The 19,943-nt window shown below is 40.5% G+C and overlaps 1 protein-coding gene and 1 long non-coding RNA gene across 2 annotated transcripts in view; both read left to right on the top strand.

The window, feature by feature from the left end:
* LOC143740811 (tripartite motif-containing protein 16) overlaps positions 1-19,943 on the top strand; it is an 86,010-nt gene that overhangs the window by 36,307 nt on the left and 29,760 nt on the right. The gene's annotated exons all lie outside the window — the stretch shown is intronic.
* On the top strand, positions 9,490-11,389 carry LOC143740779 (uncharacterized). The gene is made up of 3 exons (XR_013204897.1): positions 9,490-9,949; positions 10,080-10,569; positions 10,849-11,389. It is a non-coding gene; the product is annotated as an uncharacterized LOC143740779 (long non-coding RNA).

Consider the following 19,943-nt stretch of genomic DNA (forward strand, 5'->3'; position numbering starts at 1 on the left):
TGTTCTTGTTGATATTATTTTGATTATTGGTCATTTTATGCTGTGCTTTGTTGTACACTGGACCCTTTTTTTAAGGATTAATACTGGCTAGCATTAAAGGAAATATTTGGTTTTGCACTTGTCCTAATCATTTGGTAATAAGGAAAAGAAGTTTTGTATAAAGTAAATAAACAAATATTGATATGAAGGATCATTAGTGAAATACATTTTTTCTTCCGTTTACTTTGAGAGTGTTCAAAGCAGGCCGCCCGTCGCCGCTGAATACCGCAGCTAGGAATAATGGAATAGGACTCCGGTTCTATTTTGTGGGTTTCTGGAACCCGGGGCCATGATTGAGAGGGACGGCCGGGGGCATTCGTACGCCGCTAGAGGTGAAATTCTTGGACCGGCGCAAGACGGACGAGAGCGAAAGCATTTGCCAAGAATGTTTTCATTAATCAAGAACGAAAGTCGGAGGTTCGAAGACGATCAGATACCGTCGTAGTTCCGACCGTAAACGATGCCGACCCGCGATCCGGCGGCGTTATTCCCATGACCCGCCGGGCAGCGTGCGGGAAACCACGAGTCTTTGGGTTCCGGGGGGAGTATGGTTGCAAAGCTGAAACTTAAAGGAATTGACGGAAGGGCACCACCAGGAGTGGAGCCTGCGGCTTAATTTGACTCAACACGGGAAAGCTCACCCGGCCCGGACACGGAAAGGATTGACAGATTGATAGCTCTTTCTCGATTCTGTGGGTGGTGGTGCATGGCCGTTCTTAGTTGGTGGAGCGATTTGTCTGGTTCATTCCGATAACGAACGAGACTCCGGCATGCTAACTAGTTACGCGGCCCCGAGCGGTCGGCGTCCAACTTCTTAGAGGGACAAGTGGCGTTCAGCCACGCGAGATGGAGCAATAACAGGTCTGTGATGCCCTTAGATGTCCGGGGCTGCACGCGCGCCACAATGGGCGGATCAGCGTGTGCCTACCCTGCGCCGAGAGGCTACAGGCTCTCTCTCTTTCACTTATTGTGTGAGCTTTGCTACCAAATAAAACAGTGAAATGTGCAAAAATTCATTTGTTATTTCTGCTTAACAACATTTCTAAAAGGTTAAATTACAACAACCAAAAAGCAAAGATAACTATATACAATAATAATTTCCCTTAAACAATTGTTTGATTTTATTCTTTCTTTTCATATTGACTTCACGTTTTTTAAATATATTTGCAACATAACCAGTATATATCCACTATAGTTAAACTTACTAAGCTATGCATTATGGGAACTGAAGTTTTTTCTTTCTACGTGAACAGTAGCGCGGTACAATGTATTGTATGAGGTCGACTCTGTGTAACTTAACAAACACATCATGTAACTATAAACTGATAATTATCTGATAGGCTGGCTTTAACAAGCATGTCTTTCTCTCTCTTTATGACCAAGAAGCTCAACAAAGAACTGATGCAGAAATGTTTTTTTTTTTTCACTCCTTTTGTATCTATTAAACGGAAATTGCAGGTGAGTTCAACATTACTATTTTATTTCTCAGGTACCATGGTTATGGCAAAGTTGGAGGCGGTCGTCATGCTCAAGCACCTTCAGCGGCCTGGTGTCGACCAACATGAACGTAAGTGTATTTTAGTAACCTTTTTTATGCTAGTACTATTTATGCATAGCTGTATGATTTTTATTTTTTTACACTCAATAAAAGTACACAAATGTGCACGTTGTCCTTTTGTTATTTTCATTCTAATGTTGCCCTGTGTTCTAGATGATGGTGACGCCAGGACGGCCTTCGAGCTCAGCACAACGGCCACCACCAGGGTCTGGACACTTCCATGCTCCGTAAAGCCATCTGGAACTACATGCGGTCAGGCTGGCTCTTAATGTTGTGTCCGGGGGCTGGAGTGCCACCAGTTCTCAGCCAATCGGAGTAACGAAAATCGCAAAATCAGTCATCGCTCCATTGGCAGAGCATAATATCTGTGCCACCTGTGTTCAGTTATAGTGTGTCGCGTTTGTATATAGTGTTTTTATATAGTTCTTTCGTGTTTCCTGATGAACACAGCGACGCGAAGCCTGTGATCCAACCATTTCCACTTCACCCCTTCATCGGGCTCCTGGATGCAGGCTCCCACAGAGACCAAGGAAAACAGGCTGAACATGAGCAGAAAAACAGGACGAAGTGGTGTCAGCTGGGCTTGTGGATACAGAGGCCCTGTGAGTCTCCAGAGGACAGCCATGTCACAGCCCAGATCGAAGCGCCTCCGTGGAGAGACATGTGATGTGTGTGTTTTTATATATATATAATTTTTTTTAATTTTATTTTTTTTATATACAATATGTGCAGATATGATCTGGGGCTTGTGAAGATGCCACAATTCTGCGGCCCACGGGGAGTTCCTCTTCACTGGAGCGGTGCGATTTGGAGAGCCTTGGCTGGGAGCCAGCCAGGTATGATCTGATCACACTGTCACACTCTTGTACTAATCATATTTTCAGACTGCTGCAGTTGGACAGACCGCCCCCCGTCTTCAGCGCTTCTGGCTTGATTTGACCTGCTGAGATGTTGGACCAGAGGAGGACAGACATGCTTTAAGGACACACGCAACCGGTTAAGGTCACACACGCACACACACACACACACACACACACACACCTGCACAACGTATGTTTTGGCTGTACATGGCTGTTTCTGAGTTCTTCCAGAAGAAAGGGCCCAAAGCCCTGTGCTGCCCAGCGGCCCAGCAGTACTCTCCTGCCTGCCTGACGAACCCAGCGATGTGAACAACAGATGAAGCAAGTGGATGAAAGCGCTTATGGCAAGTATCAAGACTTATATACATATACACACACACACAGTTTTTTTATACACACACATATTCCCCTGTGAGTGCCACTGAAGTGCCACTAGTAATATGCGTATTAACAATAGTAATCCGCAATAAAACCAAGTAATACGATAAATATGACATATGATAAATATGACATATGATATCATATCATATTTACTGGTCATTTAGATTACCACTAGTAATCCGCTGGACGGCTCCAGAAGCCATCATGTACAGGAAGTTCACCTCGGCCAGTGACGTGTGTAGTTACGGCATTGTCATGTGGGAAGTGATGTCATATGGCGAACGACCATATTGGGACATGAGCAACCAGGATGTGAGATTCCTTGATTCAAAACACAAATCCATAAGTGGCTGGTGAGTGTCATTGATACTGACGAACACAGCTGTAGATCTTGAAATCATTTCTTGAATCTCTACAAGAAGCAGAAGTCATTGACTTATTTTTGTTTTCTCAGTGATGTGAACAGTGGGTCCGGACAGACAATGCTGTACGGACACACACAACCAGGTAAGGTCACACACACACACACACACACACACACACACACACACACACACACACACACACACACACACACACACACACACACACACACACACACACACACACACACACACACACACACACACACACACACACACACAATGTATGTTTAGGCTGTTTCTGAGTTCTTAATGTTGAAAGAGTTAGACTTTTATGAGAAGAAGAGTTTTTTTAACTCTGATTTTTTTTAACCAGCTGATTCTGACTCACATTTCTGATGCTAAAAGTGTCTTCTGGTTCTCTGTGCATCAGCTCCAGAGCAAGAAGTATGCCCATGTGAACAGATGGAGGTGATCAGCGGCCGATCAGCAAGCAGCAACCCTGCACAGTGTATGCAGCCGTCGTCACACCCAACGTCAAGCAGGAGTTCTCTCACAGTGTCATCGGATCCTAATGGCCGATCTGTTGGACAACATCAGTTGGAGCAGCAGTTGGACAGTGGACGAAGAAGAAGAGCAGACCAAGCATGTTCTAGAGCTCTCCGAGGAGCTGAGCAGAGGGACGCTGTGTCAGATTGTCTTAAAACTATGAAAATGCAATTAGTACAAGAGATGTATTGTTGTATTGTTTGTGTATCTGTGTATAAAGGTTTTGTTCTTGTTGATATTATTTTGATTATTGGTCATTTTATGCTGTGCTTTGTTGTACACTGGACCCTTTTTTAAGGATTAATACTGGCTAGCATTAAAGGAAATATTTCCCTTAACCCATTGTTTAATTGTTTAATATTTGTTTAATAAAAATCAAGTTTCCCTTTAGTTGGTATTCAAAGTAGTCAATCAGAACTCACCATTATCTCTTTGTTTCTCATCCCAAAAACTAAAATAGGTGTGAATTTGTCAGTTACTTTAGCATACACCAGGCCTCTGTCTTAAGAAGGCTCAAAAACTCTTTAACTATATATTCAAAAACTCTTTAATTATATATTCAATTTAATAAAGTTGTAATGTAACCTTTGATTAATCTTTTTAATAAAATATGTATTAGGGCCACAGTATAAAGTGGGTCCCTTTTTCTCATTTATTATCATACACAGAGAGAGAGCACTGAGAAGAGTATACTGACATTACTGTATATATATTGTATTCTTTGTTTCAGACAAAAAGATGGGAAACAGGGTGAGCACAGACAGTGGGGTAAACACTTCCTGTGGAAGTGGTAGTTTGGTAAGTAGAAATAATATTGATAGAAAATGATTTTTCATTTGGCCAAATCTTAATATTTATTAACTTGATTAATAACAAATTAAAACTAATAATTCACATTTCATTTTTTCCCCCCATGTTTTTGTTCTTCTTCCCCAAGGCAACCACTGTGGTGATCAGTAGAACTGTGAGTACACTAAACAGTGCACCTGTTTTAGACAGAGATTATTGTATGATTTGCAGTTGGACTGATGTTTTATTGATTGCAGGACAGCGAGAACACTTCGTCATCGGAGGAGATCGTAGGAGGAGGTAATATTCCTCCTCCTCCTCCTCCTCCTCCTCCTCCTCTTCTTCCTCCTCCACCACCTCCACCCAACAGCCCCATTCTTCCCCACCAAGGGGCAAATGATGATGATTTTGAGGTAATGGATATATTCGATGTAGGCTGTCAAACTCTCTAGCTGCAATTCTGGTGTTAATTATTCGTTTGATTTTTATTTATCTCCAGTACTTTGCAGACGACGAAGAGGAGGATGACTGATTTTGTTTTTTAATAAAAATTAATATTTTATACATACTCACCTTTAATGTGATTTTTGAGAGAGAGAGAGCACTGAGAAGATTATACACTTCTTTTTTAAGGCAGTCACCCAATTCATTAGTATTTCAATGGTCTGTGTGTGTGTGTGGAATCATTGCATATAGGCTACTAATAAAAGGACAAAATTTAATCAAACAAAAATGAAAGTTATAAGGGAAATTGTATTTTATTAACAAGAGAACAAGTTTGACTTGTCATTTTAAATATATTTGCAACATAACCAGTAAGCTAAACTTACTGAGCGCTTCTGTGTGTAACAGCTTTACATAGAAGAAATTTATATAGCACATTTGACATTTCGTACAGAAACCATAGGATGTAGTGAATGAATGATCGTGTTAGTGCTTCACGGGCGGCGACGTGTTTGTTTTTGTTGCAATGTATTATGGGAAGTGAAGTTTTTTCTGTCTACATGAACATCAGCGCGGTAGAAGCTAAGACTTCATATCCCAGAGTGCTTTGCAACAAAAACAATCATGGCCGCGGCCATAATGGCTATGTTACTGTTTCCCGAATGCGAAAAACGCAAATATCTCTGTGAAAACTCAACGAATTTGGCAAGCAGCGATCTCGTTGGAAACGTATTGACGAACTGAAAACAACTATATGTGTTTCATGGTTTGGAGTGGTGTTTTCGCGGAGATCTGTGTGCGCGGTTTGTGCTCTGATTGTTTGTGTTTAGGGAGAAGGTGAGTGCCTTTTTTTCATTTGTAATGAACATTAATAACTGAAAACAGCTACGTGATACAGATGATGATGATAATAACAGTGAAGACGACACACGATGACAGCTAGCCAAGGAGAACAGGCCTGATGAACATATATAGACAAGCATTATTTATTATTTGTGCCGACTTAGCTCAAAATAAGCTCTTTAATTTAATAGTCCTAGTTAGTGTTTGTGTGTGTATCCCTCGTGCCTGCCAGGTCTATGAGTCATCAGCAAATCTGCCCTGTTCTGTGACACCAGGATAAAATGGAGCCTGGCCTCACCCCCCAAAAAAAAGTAAGCGCACTGCTTTAAAACAGCATTTGACGACCTTTCGTTCCCTTTAGGAACAAGATACAGTCAAATAATTAGTATATTAGTATTCAATGGACTCTGTGTGTGTGTGTGAGAGAGAGAGAGAGAGAGAGAGAGAAAGAGAGAGAGAGCTGGTGGAGGCCTGCTGGCCTTGCTTAAGCAGCCACAAACACATGTTGCACTCTGAAAGAATACATACACTGCATGTTGCTTGCACATTTGATTAACCTGCCACTGTTTTCATACATGCAATAATTTTTTTTTTTGCTGACGTCATTTCCATTTAGCTCAAAATAAGCTCTTTAATTTAATAGTCCTAGTTAGTGTTTGTGTGTGTATCCCTCCTGCCTGCACCTGTAAGCTAATTAGTGTGTAAAACATTTTTGTGGTTGTTTTTTTGTGTGCAAAGTCTCTGTCCTCACTGGGGCCCAGCTGTTTCCCTGGACATCTGAGATCGTGTGTGGCTGTGTGGAAGAAGATTGAGACCATTTTTGGAACTGATGATCCAGTTGTCAGGTGTGTTCACTGCTTTGTCATTCCATGCTGCAGTACAATACACTAACAACATAAGAACAAGTGAATACACACACATATACCTCCACTTCTGCCTGCAGCATCTGTGCTGTCAAAGATTATGCTGACATTAATTGACATTAATTGCCACTGTTTTCATACATAGACATGCAATATTTCCTACACTATTTGTGTATCACAAATACATTTTTATGGGAAACATACAGAAAACACAGGAAAAGTGTACATACATTTATTTAACTGTATATAACCCTTGACCTGTAACCTCCCCCACCAACTCAATCTCTCTCACTTTCACACATAGGCCTACACACACACACACACACACACACACACACACACACACACACACACACACACACACACACACACACACACACACACACACACACACACAGAGAGAGAGACAAAGGAAATGTTAATTCAAACATCACCCCACTCCCTCCATGGTGTTTTTTTTTATTCTAGACCCACATCAAACACATATAAACTCACAAAATAACTTAGAAAGAAAAGCAACGAAATCTTTTTGTACTTTAAAATAAACTCTGCAAAAGAAATCTCTCATTACAATATGAGTTTAGACTTTAGATAGGATCATTGTGCTGAAAATTAAGAAAATGTAAATCTAAAGACTTGTTTAAAGAGTAATAAAGGTAAATGTGCATTGTCCCTTATAAAATGAAATAAAGAATAAAACAAATGAGCAGTTAGATGCAATTTATACTGTACAATTAACTACTTACAGTAAACTAGTGTTTGAGATCAGGCTTAACTTGCATCCCCTGGGCAGAATCGAAGCCTGGTCTCACCCCCCCCCCCCCCCCCCATCACTCCCTCCCTTCCTCCCTGGTGCTTTAGGATTATAGATCCACATTTCCACACACAAATACTAACCTGAACTTATATAAACTGACAAAATAACTTAGAAAGAAAAGCAATGAAATCTTTTTGTAAAGCTGAGCAGAGGGACGCTGTGTCAGATTGTCTTAAAACTATGAAAATGCAATTAGTACAAGAGATGTATTGTTGTATTGTTTGTGTATCTGTGTATAAAAGTTTTGTTCTTGTTGATATTATTTTGATTATTGGTCATTTTATGCTGTGCTTTGTTGTACACTGGACCCTTTTTTTAAGGATTAATACTGGCTAGCATTAAAGGAAATATTTGGTTTTGCACTTGTCCTAATCATTTGGTAATAAGGAAAAGAAGTTTTGTATAAAGTAAATAAACAAATATTGATATGAAGGATCATTAGTGAAATACATTTTTTCTTCCGTTTACTTTGAGAGTGTTCAAAGCAGGCCGCCCGTCGCCGCTGAATACCGCAGCTAGGAATAATGGAATAGGACTCCGGTTCTATTTTGTGGGTTTCTGGAACCCGGGGCCATGATTGAGAGGGACGGCCGGGGGCATTCGTACGCCGCTAGAGGTGAAATTCTTGGACCGGCGCAAGACGGACGAGAGCGAAAGCATTTGCCAAGAATGTTTTCATTAATCAAGAACGAAAGTCGGAGGTTCGAAGACGATCAGATACCGTCGTAGTTCCGACCGTAAACGATGCCGACCCGCGATCCGGCGGCGTTATTCCCATGACCCGCCGGGCAGCGTGCGGGAAACCACGAGTCTTTGGGTTCCGGGGGGAGTATGGTTGCAAAGCTGAAACTTAAAGGAATTGACGGAAGGGCACCACCAGGAGTGGAGCCTGCGGCTTAATTTGACTCAACACGGGAAAGCTCACCCGGCCCGGACACGGAAAGGATTGACAGATTGATAGCTCTTTCTCGATTCTGTGGGTGGTGGTGCATGGCCGTTCTTAGTTGGTGGAGCGATTTGTCTGGTTCATTCCGATAACGAACGAGACTCCGGCATGCTAACTAGTTACGCGGCCCCGAGCGGTCGGCGTCCAACTTCTTAGAGGGACAAGTGGCGTTCAGCCACGCGAGATGGAGCAATAACAGGTCTGTGATGCCCTTAGATGTCCGGGGCTGCACGCGCGCCACAATGGGCGGATCAGCGTGTGCCTACCCTGCGCCGAGAGGCTACAGGCTCTCTCTCTTTCACTTATTGTGTGAGCTTTGCTACCAAATAAAACAGTGAAATGTGCAAAAATTCATTTGTTATTTCTGCTTAACAACATTTCTAAAAGGTTAAATTACAACAACCAAAAAGCAAAGATAACTATATACAATAATAATTTCCCTTAAACAATTGTTTGATTTTATTCTTTCTTTTCATATTGACTTCACGTTTTTTAAATATATTTGCAACATAACCAGTATATATCCACTATAGTTAAACTTACTAAGCTATGCATTATGGGAACTGAAGTTTTTTCTTTCTACGTGAACAGTAGCGCGGTACAATGTATTGTATGAGGTCGACTCTGTGTAACTTAACAAACACATCATGTAACTATAAACTGATAATTATCTGATAGGCTGGCTTTAACAAGCATGTCTTTCTCTCTCTTTATGACCAAGAAGCTCAACAAAGAACTGATGCAGAAATGTTTTTTTTTTTTCACTCCTTTTGTATCTATTAAACGGAAATTGCAGGTGAGTTCAACATTACTATTTTATTTCTCAGGTACCATGGTTATGGCAAAGTTGGAGGCGGTCGTCATGCTCAAGCACCTTCAGCGGCCTGGTGTCGACCAACATGAACGTAAGTGTATTTTAGTAACCTTTTTTATGCTAGTACTATTTATGCATAGCTGTATGATTTTTATTTTTTTACACTCAATAAAAGTACACAAATGTGCACGTTGTCCTTTTGTTATTTTCATTCTAATGTTGCCCTGTGTTCTAGATGATGGTGACGCCAGGACGGCCTTCGAGCTCAGCACAACGGCCACCACCAGGGTCTGGACACTTCCATGCTCCGTAAAGCCATCTGGAACTACATGCGGTCAGGCTGGCTCTTAATGTTGTGTCCGGGGGCTGGAGTGCCACCAGTTCTCAGCCAATCGGAGTAACGAAAATCGCAAAATCAGTCATCGCTCCATTGGCAGAGCATAATATCTGTGCCACCTGTGTTCAGTTATAGTGTGTCGCGTTTGTATATAGTGTTTTTATATAGTTCTTTCGTGTTTCCTGATGAACACAGCGACGCGAAGCCTGTGATCCAACCATTTCCACTTCACCCCTTCATCGGGCTCCTGGATGCAGGCTCCCACAGAGACCAAGGAAAACAGGCTGAACATGAGCAGAAAAACAGGACGAAGTGGTGTCAGCTGGGCTTGTGGATACAGAGGCCCTGTGAGTCTCCAGAGGACAGCCATGTCACAGCCCAGATCGAAGCGCCTCCGTGGAGAGACATGTGATGTGTGTGTTTTTATATATATATAATTTTTTTTAATTTTATTTTTTTTATATACAATATGTGCAGATATGATCTGGGGCTTGTGAAGATGCCACAATTCTGCGGCCCACGGGGAGTTCCTCTTCACTGGAGCGGTGCGATTTGGAGAGCCGTGGCTGGGAGCCAGCCAGGTATGATCTGATCACACTGTCACACTCTTGTACTAATCATATTTTCAGACTGCTGCAGTTGGACAGACAGCCCCCCGTCTTCAGCGCTTCTGGCTTGATTTGACCTGCTGAGATGTTGGACCAGAGGAGGACAGACATGCTTTAAGGACACACGCAACCGGTTAAGGTCACACACGCACACACACACACACACACACCTGCACAACGTATGTTTTGGCTGTACATGGCTGTTTCTGAGTTCTTCCAGAAGAAAGGGCCCAAAGCCCTGTGCTGCCCAGCGGCCCAGCAGTTTCGGAGTCTGGCACAAGTGAGGATGAAGAAGAGCAGCTTGGGGAGGAAAGTGAAGACGAACACACGGACGTCTCTCAGTACGGAAGCGCAACCAGGTATGGCACCTGAATCTTTAAGATTGAAGTGCACCTTAAATTATACTTTGACTTCTTTCATGTTTTTAAGACATTTAAAAATATTTGCTTAAGACCGTGCATTATCTGGCAAAGGTGAGGATGAAGATGAGCAGCTTGGGTTCCAGGCGACTGGAGGGTGTCTACAGGAATAACATTTATAATGTGGTGAGATTCCTTGATTCAAAACAGTGACTGATTCACTTAATCATTTTAATTATAATTTAATAATAAAAAAATGTTGTTGCAAATTAAAAACAGGAACCAGGGAGATGGCTTCGACTTGGACTTGACGTACTAACCAGGTTCTGGAACTCTCCGAGGAGCTGAGCAGTGGGACGCTGTCACATTGTGACAGTTTTGAGCTAATGAAGCAGATGATGGGGACATGGATATCAGCGTGGAATAAATATTTAATATTGAAAGTGCAAAGATTTTTAAATGTCTTTTAAACAAGCACACGGACGTCTCCCAGGGTGTAGACATGGACTGCAGCAGTTGAACAGACCGCCACGTCTTCAGTGCTATTACTCATTACACTTCTTCTTTGTTTTTCATAGTCTCTGCGAGTTCATCAGTTTTGTTCTTACGCACTGTATATAAATCTATTGTCTGTATTATAACATAATGTGTATATACTTTGCTTTATTAAAAAAATAAAGTTGTCCTCCAAAGAGGGGGGGGGGGGTGGTGGGCCAATAAAAATAAAAAAGTGTTGTTCTTGTTGACATTATTTTATTTATTGTTCATTGTCCTTTGTTGTATATAAAAAAAAAAAAATGTCCCTTAATCCATTGTTTAATTGCATTCTTTTCATTAATTTATTCCAAAAAAGATATAATTGACATCCTTCTAAAAAGTGTTAAGGTCTTGTACGAAACATCTAAAAAGATTTGAAAGCATAACATCACATTGAAAAAAGATATTATGTATAATTAAGAAGACACAATATGCAAATGTCATAAGCTTGTATAACCCTGTCGTGGACATATAAATTACTGTTAAATATGTTTTCATTGCATTATTAAGATACAAATGATATTTTCTGAAAGGTAAGATGTCCCTTTCCTAAACAGGGTTATTTGTTTGCTTTAAAATTATAAAACAGTGAGATATGCAGTGAGCGATACAGTGAGATATGCAGTGAGATATGCAGTGAGAGATGCAGTGAGCGATACAGTGAGATATGCAGTGAGCGATACAGTGAGCGATACAGTGAGATATGCAGTGAGCGATACAGTGAGCGATACAGTGAGATATGCAGTGAGAGATGCAGTGAGCGATACAGTGAGATATGCAGTGAGATATGCAGTGAGAGATGCAGTGAGCGATACAGTGAGATATGCAGTGAGCGATACAGTGAGAGATGCAGTGAGCGATACAGTGAGATATGCAGTGAGATATGCAGTGAGCGATACAGTGAGATATGCAGTGAGCGATACAGTGAGATATGCAGTGAGATATGCAGTGAGCGATACAGTGAGATATGCAGTGAGATATGCAGTGAGCGATACAGTGAGATATGCAGTGAGATATGCAGTGATAGATGCAGTGAGAGATGCAGTGTTCATTACAAATGAAAAAGGTACTCACCTTCTCCCTAAACACATACAATCTGCTCCCAAACGTTTTATACACTTAATTTAATACACCACGCCGTCTAATATACTTTTCAGAAAAATCAGCAATCAGTGATTCAGGAAGAAATATGGCCTGATGTGTAAGTGATTTTTTGGCCCTCTGAACTAAATTTCCCATAACTCAGTGCCCGGACTCAGCGCATTCACCTGTGCATCATTACCTTGTTTAACTCACACTCACTCACTGCGAAGTCTTGCCTTATTTTATGCTGCATTTCTGAGCATTTTGATATTTGTCTCTTGTTTTTTTGGATTGTTTGCTGGATACCCTTGTTGCCTCTGGCTCTTGCCTGTTTTGTTTGCCTGATTATTGGACTGCCTTCCTGTGTTTGACTTTTGCCTGTGATTTGGATTACGTGCTTGGATTTCCCTTCTAAAGATCACATTTGGATTTAACATGAGGTAAGTTCACCATTTTGATTGGGCTATTTATAAAGAAATTAAATAATTACACTGTCACAATTCAGAGTTTCAAAGTGGCTACTCTAGTAAATTAAGTTTCTTAAATATATTTTTTCTGCCAGTTAAAATAATTTATTGTTCATTAAAACAAAGTCCAATCAGAGTGTGTTTCACATCATTGGAAAGCTTATGTTTTGCACTTTCACATGAGCCCAAGCACACTATTGTACGTTGTTCACGGCCCGAGAGAACTGGGCTCAAGTGAGGCCTGGTCGAGGTCAGGCAAACTTTGTGGTGAATGTTTTCATCCAAACATATTTTTATTTCACCCAAATATGGGTCTTTTTTCATGTGTGTTATATCAAAAGAAAGCTTAACACTTGTAGTTTACAGAGATGTGAATGACTTTATTCTATCTTGTTCAGAAATGAAAGAGTAGCCTGTTTAGGGGGCCTTTGCACAGCTAAATTTAATTGAGTACAGGTTTAAAATAATCCCCTGGGGAGAATTTTATCCTGGACTCCATTAAAACATGTTGGCTTGAGTGGCCTGTATGAATCTATTTATTGTTCATTAATACAAAGTCCAATCAGAGTGTGTTTCACATCATTGGAAAGCTTATGTTTTGCACTTTCACATGAGCCCAAGCACACTATTGTACGTTGTTCACGGCCCGAGAGAACTGTGGTCAAGTGAGGCCTTGTCCGGGTCAGACAACGCATTGTTTACTCATAGAAAAGTATTTTTAGTTAAGTCAAATATGGGTCTTTTTTCATGTGTTTTATATCAAAAGAAAGCTTAACACTTGTAGTTTACAGAGATGTGAATGACTTTATTCTATCTTGTTCAGAAATGAAAGAGTAGCCTGTTTAGGGGGCCTTTGCACAGCTAAATTTAATTGAGTACAGGTTTAAAATAATCCCCTGGGGAGAATTTTATCCTGGACTCCATTAAAACATGTTGGCTTGAGTGGCCTGTATGAATCTATTTATTGTTCATTAATACAAAGTCCAATCAGAGTGTGTTTCACATCATTGGAAAGCTTATGTTTTGCACTTTCACATGAGCTAAGGCCCACTAGTGTGCGTTGTTCACAGGCCGAAATAACAGGGGTTAGCTGTGGCCTTGTCCGGGTCAGACAACGCATTGTTTACTCATAGAAAAGTATTTTTAGTTAAGTCAAATTTGGTCTTTTTTTCATGTGTTTTGTATCAAATTAAAGCTTATAATTTGTAGTTTGCAAATATATGAATGGCTTTGCTGTATCATGTTCACACAGTGAAAGACAACAGGTACAGTTGAGCCTGTTTCAGGGCTGAGGCTAGTGAATGGCTTCAGATGTTTGTGAAAGCGGCCTGTACGATTTAATTTATTGTTCATTAATACAAAGTCCAATCAGAGTGTGTTTCACATCATTGGAAAGCTTATGTTTTGCACTTTCACATGAGCCCAAGCACACTATTGTACGTTGTTCACGGCCCGAGAGAACTGTGGTCAAGTGAGGCCTGGTCGAGGTCAGGCAAACTTTGTGGTGAATGTTTTCATCCAAACATATTTTTATTTCACCCAAATATGGGTCTTTTTTCATGTGTTTTATATCAAAAGAAAGCTTAACACTTGTAGTTTACAGAGATGTGAATGACTTTATTCTATCTTGTTCAGAAATGAAAGAGTAGCCTGTTTAGGGGGCCTTTGCACAGCTAAATTTAATTGAGTACAGGTTTAAAATAATCCCCTGGGGAGAATTTTATCCTGGACTCCATTAAAACATGTTGGCTTGAGTGGCCTGTATGAATCTATTTATTGTTCATTAATACAAAGTCCAATCAGAGTGTGTTTCACATCATTGGAAAGCTTATGTTTTGCACTTTCACATGAGCCCAAGCACACTATTGTACGTTGTTCACGGCCCGAGAGAACTGTGGTCAAGTGAGGCCTGGTCGAGGTCAGGCAAACTTTGTGGTGAATGTTTTCATCCAAACATATTTTTATTTCACCCAAATATGGGTCTTTTTTCATGTGTTTTATATCAAAAGAAAGCTTAACACTTGTAGTTTACAGAGATGTGAATGACTTTATTGTGTCTTGTTCAGAAAGGAAAAGAGAAGGGTTTTAGTAGGGCCGGTTTAAGTGCACCGGGGCCAGAGAATCACTGCAGATGTGTGGAAAAGCTGCCCGCACTAATCTATTTATTGTTCATTAATACAAAGTCCAATCAGAGAGTGTTTCATATCTTTGGAAAGCCTGTGTTTTGCACTTTCACATGAGCCAAAGCTCACAATTGTACGTTGTTCACGGCCCGAGATGACCGGGGTCAAATTGGTGTCGATTAAGGCCCCTCGGCTGGATCGTCACTGCACAAAAACGGCTCTACGAATTTATTTATTGTTTATGAAATCAAAGTCCAATCAGATCGAGCCTTACATCATTGGAAAGCTTATGTTTTGCACTTTCACATGAGCCCAAGCACACTATTGTACGTTGTTCACGGCCCGAGAGAACTGTGGTCAAGTGAGGCCTGGTCGAGGTCAGGCAAACTTTGTGGTGAATGTATTCATCCAAACATATTTTTATTTCACCCAAATATGGGTCTTTTTTCATGTGTGTTATATCAAAAGAAAGCTTAACACTTGTAGTTTACAGAGATGTGAATGACTTTATTGTGTCTTGTTCAGAAAGGAAAAGAGAAGGGTTTTAGTAGGGCCGGTTTAAGTGCACCGGGGCCAGAGAATCACTGCAGATGTGTGGAAAAGCTGCCCGCACTAATCTATTTATTGTTCATTAATACAAAGTCCAATCAGAGAGTGTTTCATATCTTTGGAAAGCCTGTGTTTTGCACTTTCACATGAGCCAAAGCTCACAATTGTACGTTGTTCACGGCCCGAGATGACCGGGGTCAAATTGGTGTCGATTAAGGCCCCTCGGCTGGATCGTCACTGCACAAAAACGGCTCTACGAATTTATTTATTGTTTATGAAATCAAAGTCCAATCAGATCGAGCCTTACATCATTGGAAAGCTTATGTTTTGCACTTTCACATGAGCCCAAGCACACTATTGTACGTTGTTCACGGCCCGAGAGAACTGGGCTCAAGTGAGGCCTGGTCGAGGTCAGGCAAACTTTGTGGTGAATGTTTTCGTCCAAACATATTTTTATTTCACCCAAATATGGGTCTTTTTTCATGTGTTTTATATCAAAAGAAAGCTTAACACTTGTAGTTTACAGAGATGTGAATGACTTTATTCTATCTTGTTCAGAAATGAAAGAGTAGCCTGTTTAGGGGGCCTTTGCACAGCTAAATTTAATTGAGTACAGGTTTAAAATAATCCCCTGGGGAGAATTTTATCCTGGACTCCATTAAAACATGTTGGCTTGAGTGGCCTGTATGAATCTATTTATTGTTCATTAATACAAAGTCCAATCAGAGTGTGTTTCACATCATTGGAAAGCTTATGTTTTGCACTTTCACATGAGCCCAAGCACACTATTGTACGTTGTTCACGGCCCGAGAGAACTGTGGTCAAGTGAGGCCTTGTCCGGGTCAGACAACGCATTGTTTACTCATAGAAAAGTATTTTTAGTTAAGTCAAATTTGGTCTTTTTTTCATGTGTTTTGTATCAAATTAAAGCTTATAATTTGTAGTTTGCAAATATATGAATGGCTTTGCTGTATCATGTTCACACAGTGAAAGACAACAGGTACAGTTGAGCCTGTTTCAGGGCTGAGGCTAGTGAATGGCTTCAGATGTTTGTGAAAGCGGCCTGTACGATTTAATTTATTGTTCATTAATACAAAGTCCAATCAGAGTGTGTTTCACATCATTGGAAAGCTTATGTTTTGCACTTTCACATGAGCCCAAGCACACTATTGTACGTTGTTCACGGCCCGAGAGAACTGTGGTCAAGTGAGGCCTGGTCGAGGTCAGGCAAACTTTGTGGTGAATGTTTTCATCCAAACATATTTATATTTCACCCAAATATGGGTCTTTTTTCATGTGTTTTATATCAAAAGAAAGCTTAACACTTGTAGTTTACAGAGATGTGAATGACTTTATTGTGTCTTGTTCAGAAAGGAAAAGAGAAGGGTTTTAGTAGGGCCGGTTTAAGTGCACCGGGGCCAGAGAATCACTGCAGATGTGTGGAAAAGCTGCCCGCACTAATCTATTTATTGTTCATTAATACAAAGTCCAATCAGAGAGTGTTTCATATCTTTGGAAAGCCTGTGTTTTGCACTTTCACATGAGCCAAAGCTCACAATTGTACGTTGTTCACGGCCCGAGATGACCGGGGTCAAATTGGTGTCGATTAAGGCCCCTCGGCTGGATCGTCACTGCACAAAAACGGCTCTACGAATTTATTTATTGTTTATGAAATCAAAGTCCAATCAGATCGAGCCTTACATCATTGGAAAGCTTATGTTTTGCACTTTCACATGAGCCCAAGCACACTATTGTACGTTGTTCACGGCCCGAGAGAACTGGGCTCAAGTGAGGCCTGGTCGAGGTCAGGCAAACTTTGTGGTGAATGTTTTCATCCAAACATATTTTTATTTCACCCAAATATGGGTCTTTTTTCATGTGTTTTATATCAAAAGAAAGCTTAACACTTGTAGTTTACAGATATGTGAATGACTTTATTCTATCTTGTTCAGAAATGAAAGAGTAGCCTGTTTAGGGGGCCTTTGCACAGCTAAATTTAATTGAGTACAGGTTTAAAATAATCCCCTGGGGAGAATTTTATCCTGGACTCCATTAAAACATGTTGGCTTGAGTGGCCTGTATGAATCTATTTATTGTTCATTAATACAAAGTCCAATCAGAGTGTGTTTCACATCATTGGAAAGCTTATGTTTTGCACTTTCACATGAGCCCAAGCACACTATTGTACGTTGTTCACGGCCCGAGAGAACTGTGGTCAAGTGAGGCCTGGTCGAGGTCAGACAAACTTTGTGGTGAATGTTTTCATCCAAACATATTTATATTTCACCCAAATATGGGTCTTTTTTCATGTGTTTTATATCAAAAGAAAGCTTAACACTTGTAGTTTACAGAGATGTGAATGACTTTATTGTGTCTTGTTCAGAAAGGAAAAGAGAAGGGTTTTAGTAGGGCCGGTTTAAGTGCACCGGGGCCAGAGAATCACTGCAGATGTGTGGAAAAGCTGCCCGCACTAATCTATTTATTGTTCATTAATACAAAGTCCAATCAGAGAGTGTTTCATATCTTTGGAAAGCCTGTGTTTTGCACTTTCACATGAGCCAAAGCTCACAATTGTACGTTGTTCACGGCCCGAGATGACCGGGGTCAAATTGGTGTCGATTAAGGCCCCTCGGCTGGATCGTCACTGCACAAAAACGGCTCTACGAATTTATTTATTGTTTATGAAATCAAAGTCCAATCAGATCGAGCCTTACATCATTGGAAAGCTTATGTTTTGCACTTTCACATGAGCCCAAGCACACTATTGTACGTTGTTCACGGCCCGAGAGAACTGTGGTCAAGTGAGGCCTGGTCGAGGTCAGGCAAACTTTGTGGTGAATGTTTTCGTCCAAACATATTTTTATTTCACCCAAATATGGGTCTTTTTTCATGTGTTTTATATCAAAAGAAAGCTTAACACTTGTAGTTTACAGAGATGTGAATGACTTTATTGTGTCTTGTTCAGAAAGGAAAGAGTAGCCTGTTTAGGGGGCCTTTGCACAGCTAAATTTAATTGAGTACAGGTTTAAAATAATCCCCTGGGGAGAATTTTATCCTGGACTCCATTAAAACATGTTGGCTTGAGTGGCCTGTATGAATCTATTTATTGTTCATTAATACAAAGTCCAATCAGAGTGTGTTTCACATCATTGGAAAGCTTATGTTTTGCACTTTCACATGAGCCCAAGCACACTATTGTACGTTGTTCACGGCCCGAGAGAACTGTGGTCAAGTGAGGCCTGGTCGAGGTCAGACAAACTTTGTGGTGAATGTTTTCATCCAAACATATTTATATTTCACCCAAATATGGGTCTTTTTTCATGTGTTTTATATCAAAAGAAAGCTTAACACTTGTAGTTTACAGAGATGTGAATGACTTTATTGTGTCTTGTTCAGAAAGGAAAGAGTAGCCTGTTTAGGGGGCCTTTGCACAGCTAAATTTAATTGAGTACAGGTTTAAAATAATCCCCTGGGGAGAATTTTATCCTGGACTCCATTAAAACATGTTGGCTTGAGTGGCCTGTATGAATCTATTTATTGTTCATTAATACAAAGTCCAATCAGAGTGTGTTTCACATCATTGGAAAGCTTATGTTTTGCACTTTCACATGAGCTAAGGCCCACTAGTGTGCGTTGTTCACAGGCCGAAATAACAGGGGTTAGCTGTGGCCTTGTCCGGGTCAGACAACGCATTGTTTACTCATAGAAAAGTATTTTTAGTTAAGTCAAATTTGGTCTTTTTTTCATGTGTTTTGTATCAAATTAAAGCTTATAATTTGTAGTTTGCAAATATATGAATGGCTTTGCTGTATCATGTTCACACAGTGAAAGACAACAGGTACAGTTGAGCCTGTTTCAGGGCTGAGGCTAGTGAATGGCTTCAGATGTTTGTGAAAGCGGCCTGTACGATTTAATTTATTGTTCATTAATACAAAGTCCAATCAGAGTGTGTTTCACATCATTGGAAAGCTTATGTTTTGCACTTTCACATGAGCCCAAGCACACTATTGTACGTTGTTCACGGCCCGAGAGAACTGTGGTCAAGTGAGGCCTGGTCGAGGTCAGGCAAACTTTGTGGTGAATGTTTTCATCCAAACATATTTTTATTTCACCCAAATATGGGTCTTTTTTCATGTGTTTTATATCAAAAGAAAGCTTAACACTTGTAGTTTACAGAGATGTGAATGACTTTATTCTATCTTGTTCAGAAATGAAAGAGTAGCCTGTTTAGGGGGCCTTTGCACAGCTAAATTTAATTGAGTACAGGTTTAAAATAATCCCCTGGGGAGAATTTTATCCTGGACTCCATTAAAACATGTTGGCTTGAGTGGCCTGTATGAATCTATTTATTGTTCATTAATACAAAGTCCAATCAGAGTGTGTTTCACATCATTGGAAAGCTTATGTTTTGCACTTTCACATGAGCCCAAGCACACTATTGTACGTTGTTCACGGCCCGAGAGAACTGTGGTCAAGTGAGGCCTGGTCGAGGTCAGGCAAACTTTGTGGTGAATGTTTTCATCCAAACATATTTTTATTTCACCCAAATATGGGTCTTTTTTCATGTGTTTTATATCAAAAGAAAGCTTAACACTTGTAGTTTACAGAGATGTGA

The sequence above is a fragment of the Siphateles boraxobius genome, unplaced genomic scaffold, assembly GCF_051911475.1.
Source record: "Siphateles boraxobius isolate OS27281-9 unplaced genomic scaffold, OSU_SipBor_1 1, whole genome shotgun sequence".
NCBI lineage: Eukaryota > Metazoa > Chordata > Actinopteri > Cypriniformes > Leuciscidae > Siphateles > Siphateles boraxobius.